Raw genomic sequence first — 16,152 nt, 5'->3', positions numbered from 1 at the left:
GCCATGCTTTCTCAGCATGCTGATAATTGACCGAACCTCTGAAACTCTAAGCCAGACCTAATTAAATGTCTGCCTTTATAAGAGTTATCTTGGCCATGGTATCTCTTCATAGCAATAAAACCCTAACTAAGATACCTGGCCTGCGTTCAGTGTCCTGGCCTGAGTCCCGCTGCTTTCTCCACGGTTATTAGAAGAGTTCCTCCTCAGGACCATGTGGTGACATTTCCATTGCTATGAAAACATGAAGCTGGTATAGACAACTTAAGAGGAATCATGGAGCCGGGCAGTGGTGGCGCACGCCTTTAATTCCAGCACTTGGGAAGCAGAGGCAGGTGGATTTCTGAGTTCGAGGCCAGCCTGGTCTACAGAATGAGTTCCAGGACAGCCAAGGCTACACAGAGAAACCCTGTCTTGGAAAAAAAAGGGAGGGGGAGGGAATCATGGGAAGTCATGAAACACACAGAGGGTAATAATAGCTACACTCTCTATATTTCTTTTTCCTCTTTCATCCCATTAAGTATCTTGCTATTAAGGTGATGTACTCATATTCAGGATGAGGAACCTTCTCCATGAATCCTCTTGAAGTGCTCTCAGACATCACCATATGCATGCTTTAATAACCCAAGCCATTCATAACTGGTAAAGTTGATAAGGATTGACCACCACAAGCCCACCCTTCTCAGCTTGACATGCAAACATCTCCTCGAGTAGTGATATTCTGCCCCTGACGCCTTGCAGAAGGTTCATGGTCAGCTCATATTGTGCATGAGTCCCATAGGCTTTTTGAAAAACTGTTCAAACTCTTAGACTAAATTCAAAGTCTTCTCTTTGACTCAAGGCAGTGTAGAACTGTGAGCACTCCTGTGGAAAATGAAAAGTATGTGCTTCTAATACAAACGTGGTATCATAAGCCCTTGCTTTTCAAACAGGAGGGAAGAGGGCATAGGAAATAGGGATGGTGGCAAAGTAGGTCCAAAACCCAGCACAGCAAACATTAAATTCTATCACTTCCATGCCTGGTACTTGAGATGTATGGGCAGCTTGTGAGTGTCAACAAGTTTGGGCAGGCAGTCTTTCCTGTAAGTATGCCATCAACAGTCACAGAGCCTCTCTTGGGGTGACTCCAGCACTTGGCTATAGCTGCTTGTATTATGAATGCTAATTACATTTCCTCAAAAGTATATGAGAGAGTCTGCATGTACCTTCTGGGAACCTGCCCCTAGTTGGTTCTGATTGGTAAATGCAGATGCCAACATCATATTGCTGGGAAGGGAAGAGGCAGGACTTTAATGTTTCTGGGCTTGAGATTAGGAGAGAGGAAGGAGGGATCCACCATGCTGTGGGAGTATGGAGGAGAAGAGAAATGCCATGCCTGAGAAGAGTGCAGGACAGAGAGGCCTGGCCGCCATGTGAAGGAGCCAGGAGAGCACGGCACAGAGTGTGGCCCAATTAGGCAGCCCTCTGGGTCCGGAGCAGCCAAGATAGAATACAGAGTTTAGTAAGTAATAACTCGGGATTATTGGTAAGAGGTGGATTAGCCACGTGGAGGTTAGGCAGTGGCCCAGCTATTGAGCTGACGAAGTCGTATTAAAATATAAAAGCTATGTGTGCGTGTGTGTGTGTGTGTGTGTGTGTGTGTGTGTGTGCTTCATTCGGGAAACTAAACCATTGAGGTAGGTAATGAACCCAATACCAGGATTTATTAATTAAAAGATATTGCTACCCTTGGCAGCTTTTCTCAGCATACATTCCACATTCCTGACCTCCCATATCCTCAGTTCTCCTCTATGCCTTAGGTTTCACCTCACATCTCCATCCATCACACGTGGGAATCTGACCCTGCTGTGCAATGCCTGCATCCCAAGCTTTCTGTTGGCCTCTTGAGTGGGTACCTCCGTGACTCCATACCTTCGTAGTTTGTATATCTACCTTGAACCTTCCTCCATCACCTTTAAACTTCGCCTCTCAAGCTTTCAAGGCACGTGCTAGAGGGTCATTTATAGTACACATGCTGGCAAAAAAAAAAAAGAGCCCTCCTTCCCACCTAAGACCTCACAAGTCCAGCAGTTAACTGCCTACATTTCAGTCAGCATCCAGGATTTCCAAGCTCCTTCCACAATCGCCTATCATATTTTCCTTCCTGTGTTGCAGGGCTTCCCTAGCCCACATCTCCCAAGTCTCCAGACTTCTTCCTGCAAACCAGTTTCAGATGCCCGAGAGCCACACGGTCAGATTTAGTTGCAGCAACGACTCCACTTCTGATACCAATTTTCTGTGACAGATTGCCTGACACCAGGAGCTTAGAGGCGAGATTTATTTGGGCTTAACGTTTGAAGGTCCAGTTCATGATGATGGAGGGACGCGAGTTGAGGCAGTTCAGTCGGTTCACATCATGACGGGCCAAGGGAGGAGGAAGGAAAGGAGTGCCGGCCACTTTCTGGTTTGCTTCTTTTTGTCCTTATTCCATCTGAGTGTCCAGTCCATACAACAGTGACAGTCACTTTCAGGAGAAGCCGCTTCCTACCACGTAGTCCTTGGGGAAAACACTCTTAGGTAATGTTTAATATCCTATATGGCTCTCATCCGGTCAAATTGGAAGTGAAGATTAACCACAGACTGCTACCGAGCTGGTTACATTAGCATCTATGCCACCTTTATTCACTTAAACCAGAAAGAAACGTCACGTCATGTTTAACACCCCTAAGTGCTCTCTGAAAGCAGCTCATGAAGGTGGCTGCTGATCAGGTTGGCTTATTTTGCTCTCTGTATTCATTAGCTTGTTGTCACCAAGTCAAAGCCCACGTTTAAAGGATCCAACGGGAACAAGGGAACCGGGGGTCCAGATGTTAGTCTCAAATACTGTCAATCATTAGGCCCAGTGGAGAAGCAACATCTCTTGTGTATTTGGAATTAACCATGAGCTCCGCCGAGGGCTACTACATAACACGGGGTGCTTTAAACATGGTACCTGTGGCAGCCTGGATGAAAAATATCCCCTTCAGTTTTTGTGTGTTTGAGCACTTGGACCCCAGGGGGTTAGTGTCAGGGAATTTATGGAACCTTTAGGAGGCCTTGCAGGAGGAAGTGCCACACTGGGAGAAGGCTTTTGAGGTTATAACCTCCGCCCACTTGAAGTTTGCTCTCTTTTTCTGCTTATAGCTGGAGATGTGATCTGTCCTTCCTACTCTGGCTGCTGGTTCCATATGTCTACCTTGCCTTATGAATCCTCCCTCCAGAACTGTAAGCAAAATAAACTTCCACAGGTTGCTTCGGGTTGTGGTATTTTACTATAGCACCCACAGGTAGCTGTCGCACCCATCACCCAAGTGTAGTCCTTGCTTGGACCATCTTTCCTAGGCCCCAACGCTCACCTGAGCAACGATACAACATTCACATGGGGATTTCTACTGAGGTATCTCAAGCTTTGCATATGTAAATTTGTCCAAAGTGGTAGGTTAGCTCTGTTGTATCTGAGCGGCAAAACCATCATCAGGTCTGAGGACGCGAATCTTCATTCTCAGCGACCTGTTCGTTTTATTTCTGACATCTTTGGAAGCCAGTGTCTTTCCAGTGTGGTGTCTGGATTCCAGCTACACCTGTCAGTCTTCTCTGAGAGCAGACCGCAGTAAATAAAAGCATCATGGTGCTCCACTGCTGCAAATGTTTCCAGTGGCTTTCAATAAATTCCACCCTCCTATCTTTCGGCATAGCACAGTTCTTGCCTGCTTCACTTGTTAAATGCTTGCCACGAGTCCTTTCTTCCAAGCCTTCAGCCATACCAGGAGAATTCTTGCTTTGACTGATTTGTTAGGCAGTACGCATCTAAAATCATCTCTTCTGAGACCCTCATATTTCTTACCCTTAAAAATGAGGCAGTGGAAAAAAAAAAAAAAAAGCTGGGCGTGGTGGCACACGCCTTTAATCCCAGCACTCGGGAGGCAGAGGCAGGTGGATTTCTGAGTTCGAGGCCAGCCTGGTCTACAGAGTGAGTTCCAGGACAGCCAGGGCTATACAGAGAAACCCTGTCTCAAAAAAAAAAAAAAAAATAAGGCAGTAGAGAAGTCATTTCTGAAAAGTTCCTAACTACCATCATCACTGCCTGTACCATGCTCATCACCTGGTTTAGTTATGAAAATGTCACCAATCAGAAGCACCTGAACTTTCCCATCTCTTCCATAGAAACACATGAGCTTACTCCTGAGTAACTCATCTCTTGAGACAAAAGCAGACAGAGGCTTTTTGCCTTTTTTCAAGAACTCGGTCGAACTTTGGGGAGCACAGAAGCCATCACCCCCTACACGGGCAATACACTTGTATCCCATTATGGTATTTGAACACCTGCCATTCTCAGGGAACAGGAAACGCATTCGCGATGGAAGGAAATGAAAGACCAATGAAGTTTCGAGGAAGTCCTCTGTAGATGTTCTTTTCACAGAACTTGCTATGAGATTGCTAGAGCTTTATTGCTTTTATTTGCATTTATTTTATGTGTATGCATGTCTTGCCTACTAGCGTATCTGTACACCATGTATGTAGTGCCCATGAGGGCCAGAAGAGAGCATCAGATCCCCGCTGGAACTGGAGTTTACAGTCTGGTGGGATCTACCATGTGGATGCCGAGAATCAAATGAGGTCCTCTACAAGAGCAGTTGGTGCTCTTAGCTACTGAGCCATCTCAGCAGCCAGTGCCATGGCTCCATAGATGGCTCTTCGGCCTCTGCTTGCTCCTACCCAGCCCCCCCCCCCCCAGCTATTCTTTTTATGCTGGTTTCTGAAGGCTTTCCTTGCCTTCTCCAGCTCCTCTTGTCTCACAGCTGTTAACTCTTAGAGGTCTCATGCCTTCAAATGTGTTTTTGCAGCCATATTTTCCAGTTGGTAATAAAAATAGTGAGGTACAAAATGGAAAGGTGGAACGGGGAGATTGAATCACCTCTCCAGCAGGCCAGAGATTCTGTGCTACTGGATGCCTGGCTGCTGTGACCTTCTAGGGGACCATAAACACACATCTATTCACAGTAGTGCACCGAGAACAGGCTAAAGAAGCTGTTTGACCCAGTCTAGCTTGCTGAACCAGTGAGTCTGAGGTTATTTACAGGAACATGGATCACTCCAAGCCAAATGTACCATCAGAAACTCTACATGTGGTACATGGCCAAAGATGAAATAAACTATCTATTTTCATTTTAATTGCAAGATGATCAGAACAATTTTAATTCACAGAGAATTGTATAGAGTTAGTACAGCCCAGGGGCAGATCTCTTTCAGGCTCTGTCATAATATATTCAAAGACTCGGCCATTTAGACAACACAGAACATATTGCTCCATTATAGCCTGAGGTCGTGGCAGTACCCAGTGAGTAAGAGAGCTGGTGCCCCAGAATCCTTAGTGAATATCCACACTTACAATGTTCCAGACACATCCAGACTGTGAGGAAGTAGGTTTTTTTCCCCCAGTTTTCTAAGAAAACTTGAATTCTAAATTGTCTTTCAGCACTAATTCTGAGAGGAATTTCTCACAACTTGAGGGAAATATCCACACTCAACAAGGTGATACTAAAAATTCCCACAAAAGCACAAGCTGCAAGAAACACCCCCCACTTCACCCAAAAGTCCAGACTGGTTTTTGCACTTACAGAGAGAAATGTAGCACACCAAATGAAACGTACCCTGGATGTGCACAAAGTCCCCCGGAGCACTAATGAGGAGCTGACCAAGGTCCTAAGATATACAGGCTCTCGGAGCAGAGAAAGCAGGAGTATATTTAGAATTTACCAAAAGAGAAACCACAGTTAGATGGAAACCTGTCTTCATTAAGAGAAGACCACTATGAAATAGCTGAGGTGTTCCAGAATTCAAATTTCCCTGCAATGTACTATCAAAATGAAGCCCTAAAGTTACACGGGAACATGAGGTCTCTTCCAGAGATTAGAGATTTTTTTCCAGGAAGGTGAAATATCAAGGAGAGCCTGAGAAACCTTCCATGAGTGAATGTCACCAAGATTCAAGGCCAATCATGTAGGAAGTACGAACATTGCCAGAAACGTGCTGAAGAAATGCAGCTGGTTCAGTGACCTGCACCTCTGCCAGAAGTTCATCATCGAAAGACTATGCTGCGAAGACAGACTATCTAGGAAGTAACCACAAGGGCGTGATCATGACAGAAGGCCTGAACCCTAAGTTTAAATGAATAGTCCTGTAGTCCTCAGCCTAGGGCCCACAGAGGGCTTGAAGAACAGGAATGTTCTGTTCCAGGGACAGGCTGACTAGAGTAGTCCAGTCAGCTGCTGATGCTCACAGGAGAAAAGAGTGTGAAGGACATTGTCTTAGTTAGGGTTTTATTGCTGTGAAAAGACGCCATGACCAAGGCAACTCTTATAAAGGCAAATAGCTAATTAGAGCTGGTTTACAGTTTCAGGGGTTTAGTCCATTAGCATCGTGGCTAGAAGCATGGCAGTGTCCAGGCAGGCATCGAGTTGGAGAAGGAGCTGAGAGTTCAGCATCTTGATCCAACTGCAGCCAGGAGAGATTGGCTCTTCCATCCTGAGCGAAGCTTAAGTATAGGACCTTAAAGCCTACCTACCTCCACAGTGACACATTCCCTCCAACAAGGTCTATTCTAAGAAGGACACGCCTCCTAATTGTGTCACTCCCTGTAGGCCAGGCATTCAAACACCTAGATCTATGGAGGCCAAACCTCTTCAAACCAGCACAGACAGAGAAGAGAAATAAGCAAGCATTGGATCAGACTAGCAATGCAGGCGAAGGTGGTGGAGTTGGGGTCACCTTCCCTGAGGTTCCTTAGGCAGATGCCATCTGCTATCTCTTCATGTCCCAAATCCTAGGTTAGAACATCCCCTAGCAAAGTTCAGAACCTCTTCAGTGTGGAGCGGTTCGCATGTCCGAGAAGAGAAATGAATAGAGGAAGAGACCTGAGCAGGTTACAGTTGGCAAAGGCACACCCACAGCACCCTGTTCCTCTAGATAGACTCCTCCTACTGTTTGCCATCTCCCAATTACATCTTAATAATAATTCATCAGGTCAGAGCCCTCATGACCTGGTTCTCTCTGGAGACTATCACAAGCATACAACACTGTGTTTTACTAATCTCCAGAGCATTTTTAGCCATTCAAACAGTGTTTCAAGATGGCAGTATTAGACTTAACCATTGTGCTTTGAGAACATTCACTTCTTGGGCAGCTATTAGTCAAGTTGACAAGGGTACTATATTTACAACAGACTAGTCAGAGGTTTTACTTGAAGAGATTGCTGAAATCATGCCCAAGTGGATCTTCAGAAATGAGGAAAATAGAGCAGAATTTGAAGCTCCTTAGTCATCAAGATAACCAGAAACTGAGTTACTGTGCCCTTCCTCAGATAAGATGGCATCAAAATGCAGCACCAAGGCTGGAGAGACAGCTCAGTGGTTAAGAGCACTGTCTGCTCTTCCAGAAGTCCTGAGTTCAATTCCCAGCAACCACATGGTGGCTCACAACCATCGGTAATAGGATCTGATGCCCTCTCCTGATAGGTCTGAAGTAAGTGACACTGTACTCATATACATAAAACAAATAAATCTAAAAAAGATTTTTTTAAAAAAATACAGAATTAAAGGCAGCTAACAGAGTCTGATCACCATGTGTGGGAAAGGGTTCTGCGGCAGAAGTAGTTCTCTCAAGAACTTTAGGAAGTAGTCAATGCACACGATGAGCAGTAGTATGGATAGGATGTCTCCCGTAGTCTAGGGCATTTCAATACCTGATCTTTAGTTGGTAGGAATGTTTGGGTAGGTTTAGGAGGTATGGCCTTGCTGAACAAACTCTGTCATGAGTTTGAAATATGAACCATGATCCAGGGGCAACTGTCTCAGGAATCTCCAGGAAGGTGAGGTACGGGGCAGTGCGGAAGACTTTGAGCCTTCACAAACTCCAACATGTGAGCCCTCAGCTTTCTGTTCTCGCCTGTTTACCCTCGTGGACTTTAAGCCCCCAGGACTATAAACCCAAATAAACTCTTCTAGACATTTGTTTTGCCATAGTGGTTTATTGCAGCTTTAGGAAATTAAATAATACAAATAGGGAGTCAAATATGCCATAGGAAGAAAAGAGCAAGCTGCGCACAGAGGATTTATTAGGGAGCATTTTGCTTGGGCCTATCACTTAGCCATTTACTGATTACATATCCTACAGATCCATGATGCAAGGCACTGCTTCTGAGATTTTTGTCTATTAGGGTTCAATTACCCAGTTTCCTGTGGAGAAGCCAGAAGTGGGAAAGAGACATAGACCTATTCAGGAAAGCCTTATACTACTATCATAGCAGATACAAATATTTGAAGTGGAAACTTCTGGATATGTCATGTGACCCAGACATCCATGGTGTTTGGCTGAGGCAAGACCCATGGGAGGGCATGCAATGTTTGGAGAGTATAAATAGGATTCCATGGACAGTGATGATGTGCTTGCATAGCCAGCTTTGCAATGCTTTGTTGGTCCTGTGTCTTCGCTGATCTTTGCTTTGTTGAGAGAGGCACAACAGAGAATTTCTCCTGGCATCCAGGCTGGTCCTGGTCACTCCCACCGACTTGTGTGGATTTGGCAGAGGTCTGGCTGTTACTGCTGAATCGTGTCACCGCTGCCGATTCCTGTTTTTGTATCCTGACACTACTGACCTGGACTGCTGGAATCCTGAAAATAGACTGGAATAACCCCAAACAACTACTTCTAAACAGGTCCATAACCCTTTGTCCTATTAATCCTCTTTTCTCCCCTACCTTTGGATGGTGGGCTAGAAGTGGGGTCGAAGCTTTTGAGAACCCTTACTAAAAGTAGGTTTGGAAAAATCAAAGCCTACAAATATCCCCTTGCCCTTCCATAGCAATATACGGTAACTGTACATACGGAGGAAAGTCACTTTGGATAGGTTGTTTGATGGAGAGCCTGAACTGCCACTGATGTCAAAGGAGACCTCAGCCATGTCAGTCCCGTTGATACACTGAAGAGTGTGGAAGCTAGACAACAATAAACTCCTAAAAGTTGCTATGATGGCATCCTGTGACTAATTTTCTCATCCAAATCTGTAATGAGGAAGGAAGCCCTCACAGATTCCCATGGGAATCCAAAGATAGAACTTGACCAAGACGTGGCTACTGCTGAGCTGCTTCATGCTGCTCTGCCTAAATTTGGAGCAATCACCTTCAAGGTAGAAAGCACCCAGGCGAAGCCTCTAAAATTACCCTTGTCCCTTTCAAGGCCCCAAGTCAAGTACTATTTAAATTTAATTATATGCCAGGGGTGGGGCTGTTTGTCACCTGCTTGAATCACTAGGATGGCTTCTGTAACCCCACAAAGTCAGTCCAATAGGCAATCACTGTCATAGCACTAAAGGTGATGTCTTTACTATGGATCAGCTGCCTTGGGCACTCGGAAGCTATTGGCCTAGCACAGTTATTCTATGATCCTTTTCAGCAAGACAAATCCCTTCTAACAAGCACACGCATCATTCATCTATAGCCTTAGGTTCTGAAGGTCTTCCTGACTCAGTTGCAATGATCTGAGATGATCTTACACTCTCGAGATATTGAAGACCTCCATCCCACTTTGCCACATTGGCAAATGTTCAACCTATTGAGGCAGAGCCTGGTCCATTCTCAGGCACAGGCATACTGGTAAGAGGAAGAGAAGCCTTTGATATTCAGAGTTTCTTGCCATCATTTATTTTGTGCCTGTGTGCGCACGGACTTATACACCACAGCGTGTGTGGAGGTCAGGACAACCTACAGCATTGGTTCTCCCGTTCTATCCTATGGGTCATGGGAACCAAGTCAGACTTGCTGGGGGTGCCTTTGCTCTCTGAGCAACTTTCTGATCTTAACTTGCTGCTTTTAAATCAACATGCCACTAAAGATTAAAATTCCTGTGTTCTAAGACTCCAAAAAACATAGCAACAGTCAACATCAGAAAGGTGTTTGGCCACAAGAAAACCAAGAACAAGGAAGACCAACATGTGGATACTTCATTCCTCCTTAGGATAGGGTACAAAATATCCGTGAAGGGAGTTACAGAGACAAAGTTTGGAGCTAAGATGAAAGGATGGACTATCCAGAGACTACCCCACCCAGGGATCCATCCCATCATCAGCCACCAAACCCAGACACTACTGCATATGCCAGCAAAATTTTGCTGAAGGGACCCTGATATAGCGGTTTCTTGTGAGGCTATGCCAGTGCCTGGCAAACACAGAAGTGGATGCTCACAATCAGCTATTGGATGGAACACAGGGTCCCCAATGGAAGAGCTAGAGGAAGTACCCAAGGAGCTGAAGGGATCTACAACCCCATAGGTGGAACAACAATAGGAACTAACCAGTATCCCCAGAGCTCGTGTCTCTAGCTGCATATGTAGCAGAAGATGGCCTATTAGGCCCCTTGGTCTTGCAAATGATATATGCTCCAGTACAGGGGAAGGCCAGGGCCAAGAAGTGGGAGTTGGTGGGTAGGGGAGCAGGGGTAGGGGTAGGGTTTAGGGAACTTTTGGGATAGCATTTAAAACGTAAATAAAGAAAATATCTAATAAAAAAAGGTGTTTGGCAATGGGAAACAGGAAAAGGGCTTAAAGGAGTTTATAGTACAGATTTAAGGGTTTAGGTTTTGTTTGCTTTTGAGACAGTCTTACCATATTAACCAAGAATATCCAACCATCCACAAATATCTCATGAATGTTAGAATTTTCAGAACCGTGAAGAAGCATAAAGAGAAACCAATAAGATTTCTGGAGAAGTTTAGGATCTCTCTGGCAAGGTTAAAGGTGGCCCAGACAAGGTCCATCCTCAGCTAAAGTCTAGCCTCAGCTAAAGTCTAGCCTCAAGCTCCAGTTCCCAGCATACCTTGAGCTGCAGCTGTAGAAACAGCCACCAAGGCAAACGGAAGCCCAAGCAAAACTCCATCAGCAAACACAGTCTCCGCATCAGAGGATGTCCATGATGAACTCTTCATTGAAGACTTCTACGCCTTGGATGCCTGTCTAGAGTCAGTGTCATAGCCTGTTGTCATAGAGCCCTTCGCACAACTGGATTACTTTTGTAAACTCTTGATTTAAGACGTGAGTGTGCCAAGAAAGAGGAGGCACTGTGGGCCAGAGCTCAGGACCTTTCTGAGTCTATGGCATAGGGAGAATGGCTGCTTACAAATGCAAAGGCCACATCCTCATATGGACTCCTTTTTGGACGCATTAGCTGCCAACCAGCTTTCTGAGGACCACACCTGCTTTAACTGAGCTAGCCTGGCTAGATGGCTCTACCTGGCTTGAATGCTCCCACAGTTCATTCAAGGATCGAGAGAGCAAGCCTGTAGCTTTGTGGGTTCCTAAACCCAGCAGTGCAGTGTGGGGCACAGGTGTCTATCCCAAAGATGCCATTGTCCAGAGCACCCCCAGGTCTTGGCCTACATTCGTCCGTGGAAACTGTTTTGCCACTCAGAACTGGGACTGAACAGTCTCTTCACCTGATGACTTAATCATGCCCAAGCCAAGGCCTAATGTAATTATTTACTTTATTATGGGACGGTCTAGCCTGAGCCTTTTGACACTCCCCTTCATCCCTGCCTCAGAGTGTAGAGATTAAAGATTACAGCCACTGGCCATTACACCCAGTCTAGGTATTTTTTTTTTTTCTCCAAGATGGAGTCTAAATGTATATAGTCCAGGCTGTTCCATACATTCTGGCTATAGTTCTTAGTTCTCAGTGTTGAGATTCCGGGTGTGAGCTAAGACACCCGGCTTCACTATGAGTCTCTGTTGTCAATGCATAATGAGTGACACAATAGGAGCTCATTCCACTTTTTCTTTAGATAAAGTGATTTTTCATAGAAATAAAAATAAAAAGATTTGATCCCTAGTTAGGCATGGTAGAGCATGCCTTTAATCTAAGCACTAGAGAGACAGAGGTCATCAGATCTGGGTGAGACTAGCCTGATCTAACATGCCCTGTTCCAGCAGGACAGCAAGGGTTATGTAGATAGACCCTGTCTAAAAATTAATAAATGAAAATAAAATATTGCAAAAAAAAAAAATGAATCGAGGCCCTGATACAATGGTGGAAGCATAGTAGGATGGTAAGATCGCAAGCCTGATCCAAAGCTAATGATCTAGAATTAAGGTGAAGCACCGAGGGCATTGGTACACGGAGCTGGACCCGCAGCAGGGACGCTGGTGACAATTGCCTTAGTTTTTTATTCTCCCTACCTCGTTCACAGAGACTTCCCATGTCAAAGGTCAGGTGTCTTGGGGGAATCCGGACTAATACAGGACCTCTTTCAAACCCACGCAGGTACGTTCCAAGCTCCTCATATCATTCTGAGTTAACCAATACAACCAAGAACAGGATTGGACTGGAGTAAGAGTCACTTCTCATCTTAAAGCGCTTGGCTTTTCAAAAAATAAAAATAAAAAAGTCACGGGTGTCCATCCACTGACTTGCATTAACACTGCATGGGCCCAGCTAGACCACCTTACATCCCAGGAAGATGTCACTGTAACTAACGCCAGTCATCAGGATCAAACCACGGGCCAGTGGGACAAGTGTGTTCAGCGCTTATGCTGCCTGAGGGGAATTTTGGTGTCCATTTTCTACCTTTTTACATATGACTTAGTTATCCACAGTGTGGGTTCCTGATATCTTTCACCGACCAACCTGAGGCTCTGTACAACTTCACACCCAAGGAATGATAACATCTCATTGGGAGATGGGTATTTCACAAAATTAATTGCCCCATAAACTTTAAGAGAGTTGTCTTGAAGCATATTGGCTTGGAGGGCGGGAGGACAGAAATGGGTGGATGGGAAAGCGCCCTTAGAGGCAGGGGGAGGGGGAATGGTCTAGGGGATTTCTGAAGGGGAGACCCGGAAAGGGGAATACATTTGAAATGTAAATGAAGAAAATAACCAACCCCCCAAAAGATAAGCTTTTGGCATTGAGCCCTGCACCATTAATTCCATAAGGGAATTGTCGATGGCCAATGCTGTGATCCAACATACCTATGTAAGGAAGCTCCTACAACAGGGTGAGATAGAGGGCTCAAAAGGTCAGAGCACAAAGTACTCGTGTAAAGGGCCTGCTTGTTCTAGGAGCATTTCTATCTGTTTAACAGAACCAAAGAATGCAGAGGCTAAATCACAGACAATTGGGCATAGAGATGATGATGTCCTGTGACTGGCAATGGGCAGGAGGTGAGAATAGTCTTGCGGGTGATGTGACTTTGATCTGTAGGCTGTGGCTGTTTCCATTTGGGGGTCGGAACCAAATGGGATTTGGGGAGCACCCAGCTGCTTGCACTGGAGAACCCTTTGGTGGGTGAAGAATGACAGACTGGATTCAGCGGCACTATAGAACAGAGAGGAGTCATTCCACTCACTCGGGTGGCAACCTTTGGTGGTTTACTGTTAGCATGGACTCATCTTCAGTCCGGTGAATAGTGGAGCTGACACTACCTTCCCTTTAATCTGCATTTTGGGAATTCAACTGACACTCATAAGTGTTGGGGGGAACTGTTCACTTTTGTCATCAGAGCGCTGTGGTTACAGTTGATGACTGAGAATTTGGAGGGACACCAGGCCTGAAAATTCAGGAAGGTTCTACCCCCTGACACATACACAAAGTTAATTATTATTAAGCATTTGCAATATGGAAAAAAAAAGATAGAGCTATTTTGAGACTGTGCTTCTGTAAGTAATCCAAGGTGGCGTCTACACGTTGGCTGCATTCCTATGTGCTGAATGCTGGGATTCCAGGTGTGAGCTAAGGCACCTGGTTTCATTCTCAGCTTCTCTTGTCAGTGTGTTATAAATGACACAACAGGAGATCATTATCCCTTTCCTTTAAATAAGGTGATTTTAATATAAAAAGAGAGAATTTGAATCTTAACTGAGCATGTTAGATTGTGGCTTTCATAGCAGCACTAGGAAGCAGAGGCAGTCAGATCTGTGAGTCTGAGGCCATCCTGATCCAATCCAGTGCGTTCCAGCAGGACAACGAGGGTTGAAAGCCAGTTTTAAGCCTCACTTCTGGAAGATCTTCACCTTCAATGACATTATGCCCAAGTTGAGCATGTACCTGCAATGAGCTATGCATAGACGCCTTCTACTGAGTGACAGAATGGGAAGGGGTGGTCTTTCCCTTTCTTGACAAGGCTCCTCCGAAGTATTTCTTCCACAAGTGGCTTTTGGTGTGGGACTTCGGGGCTCAAGAATGATCCAGGTTATGAGGAGGTTAGCAAGTGGTACGAGGACCAGAAATTCACCCTCTCAGACCAGATGCTGGCACACATGACTCAAAAGTACTGGTTCAAGGAATATAGGCTGTCATAAACAGTATGCTGTGTCCTCCAAGGCTCTTGCCTATATGCAGTCATGAGTGCACACTTTGCCCATATGGAATAGAGGAAGAGCTTCCAAATGACAACATGCAGGTACCACCACAAAGCTAGGAGCACAGCGCCTAAGGTATTGCTGCTGAGAGGTGTGTGTCCACGGACCTGAAGGACCTCATAGACATCCGGTAATAAGGAGTGCAACACCATGGTCATGCCTAACATGGACAACCCACAGTTTGGCACCATAGTGATCTGCATCCACCAGGGCATGGTCTTCAGGCCGAGTGAAAAGACCTCTATGCCCACATTCCTTTTACAGCCTCATGGAGAGGGCTCAGGAGGCTGAACAGTTGGAACTGCCCCTAAGACGGATGCAGGATGAGTCAACGATGCCCGATAGGCTGTTTCTCCATCTCTGGAAGTGCATGCTTCTGTCCTGCACTCAACTGAGGTCAAGATTATATTGCAATGGGTAGCTTTTAATACAGTGACCTCAAACTCTTCAATGTTCGCAGAATAAGTGACCTGGAGGGCTCAGCTGAAGATAACACATCGGTATCAATTAGGGCTCAGGGGAACACTTCAGAAGGGAGGTCAGAAAGCGTGCCAGTGCGGTGAGATGCTGTCTGCTAGACAGAACCTGTCTGTTGTTCACGTGACCTCAGGAGTGGTTACCTGCACAGGATCAAGCTGTATGTCTCTGTAAGTCAGTAGGACTCTGGCAGAGTATTGCCCAGGCCTCACATATGGTAGAGGAGCTACTACTGGCAGTTGATAATTGTGTGTGGGAGGGGGAACAGTCACTTTGTCACTTCTTTTTGGCAGGGTTGTTTGGCCATACCCCCGGGGATGAGCCCACACCTGTGTTCAGTTGCCAGCACTAGCTGGACTCAGTAGATTTGCAGAGAGTATTTTTTAAAGAGGGTATGTTGATGAGTGTGTGTGTGTGTGTGCGCTTTAATCCGTGATTAGTTAACATAATAGTTATCTTAGGGTTTCATTGCTGTGAAGAGACATCATGACCAAGGCAACTCTTACTAGGGTTGGCTTACAGTTTCAGAGGTTCAGTCCATTATCATCAAAGCAGGAAGCATGGCAGCCTGCAGGCAGACACGGTGCTGGCAAAGGAGCTGAGAGTTCTACATCTTGATCTGAAAGCAGCCAAGAGGAGGGCCTCTTTCCACACTGGGCACAGCTTGAGCATGAAGACCCCCCCCAAAGCCTGCTTCCACAGTGACACACTTCCTCCAACAAGGACACACCTCCTCATAGTACCACTCCCCACGGGCCAAACATTCAAACACATGAGCCCATGGGGGTCACATCTATTTAAGCCACTATAAAAGGCTACCAGAGAAAGGAGTTAAAAATGCTGAGTATCTTTAGTGTATGCTTATACCAAGACCTGGAAAGCGCATTGGTCTCCCAGGCAGGACACTGCCTTCTGAGTTTCCTGACCTAGTCTTTCTTGAGATTTGGACCTGCTCAAAGAGAGGAGTCACCAGTTCCTGCTAGGCTCTGCTGGTAGCTCCTCCTGCTCCTGCCCAGGTGTGGCTGGGTGACTCTGCCCAGTCCTCTGGTATCCTGACTAATTGGGATCGTCATAAAATGCCCACACATTCCTGGTGTACTGGCTAGTTTTGTGCCAACTTGACACAGCTGGAGTTATCACAGAGAAAGGCTTCAGAAAGAAATGCCTCCACGAGATCCAGCTGTGAGGCATTTTCTCAATTAGTGATCAAGGGCGGAGGTCCCCTTGTGGGTGGTGCCATCTCTGGGCTGGTAGTCT

This window comes from Mus pahari, chromosome 18 (assembly GCF_900095145.1).
Source record: "Mus pahari chromosome 18, PAHARI_EIJ_v1.1, whole genome shotgun sequence".
NCBI lineage: Eukaryota > Metazoa > Chordata > Mammalia > Rodentia > Muridae > Mus > Mus pahari.
The sequence above is the reverse complement of the archived record's forward strand: the minus strand, read 5'-3'. Positions refer to the sequence as shown.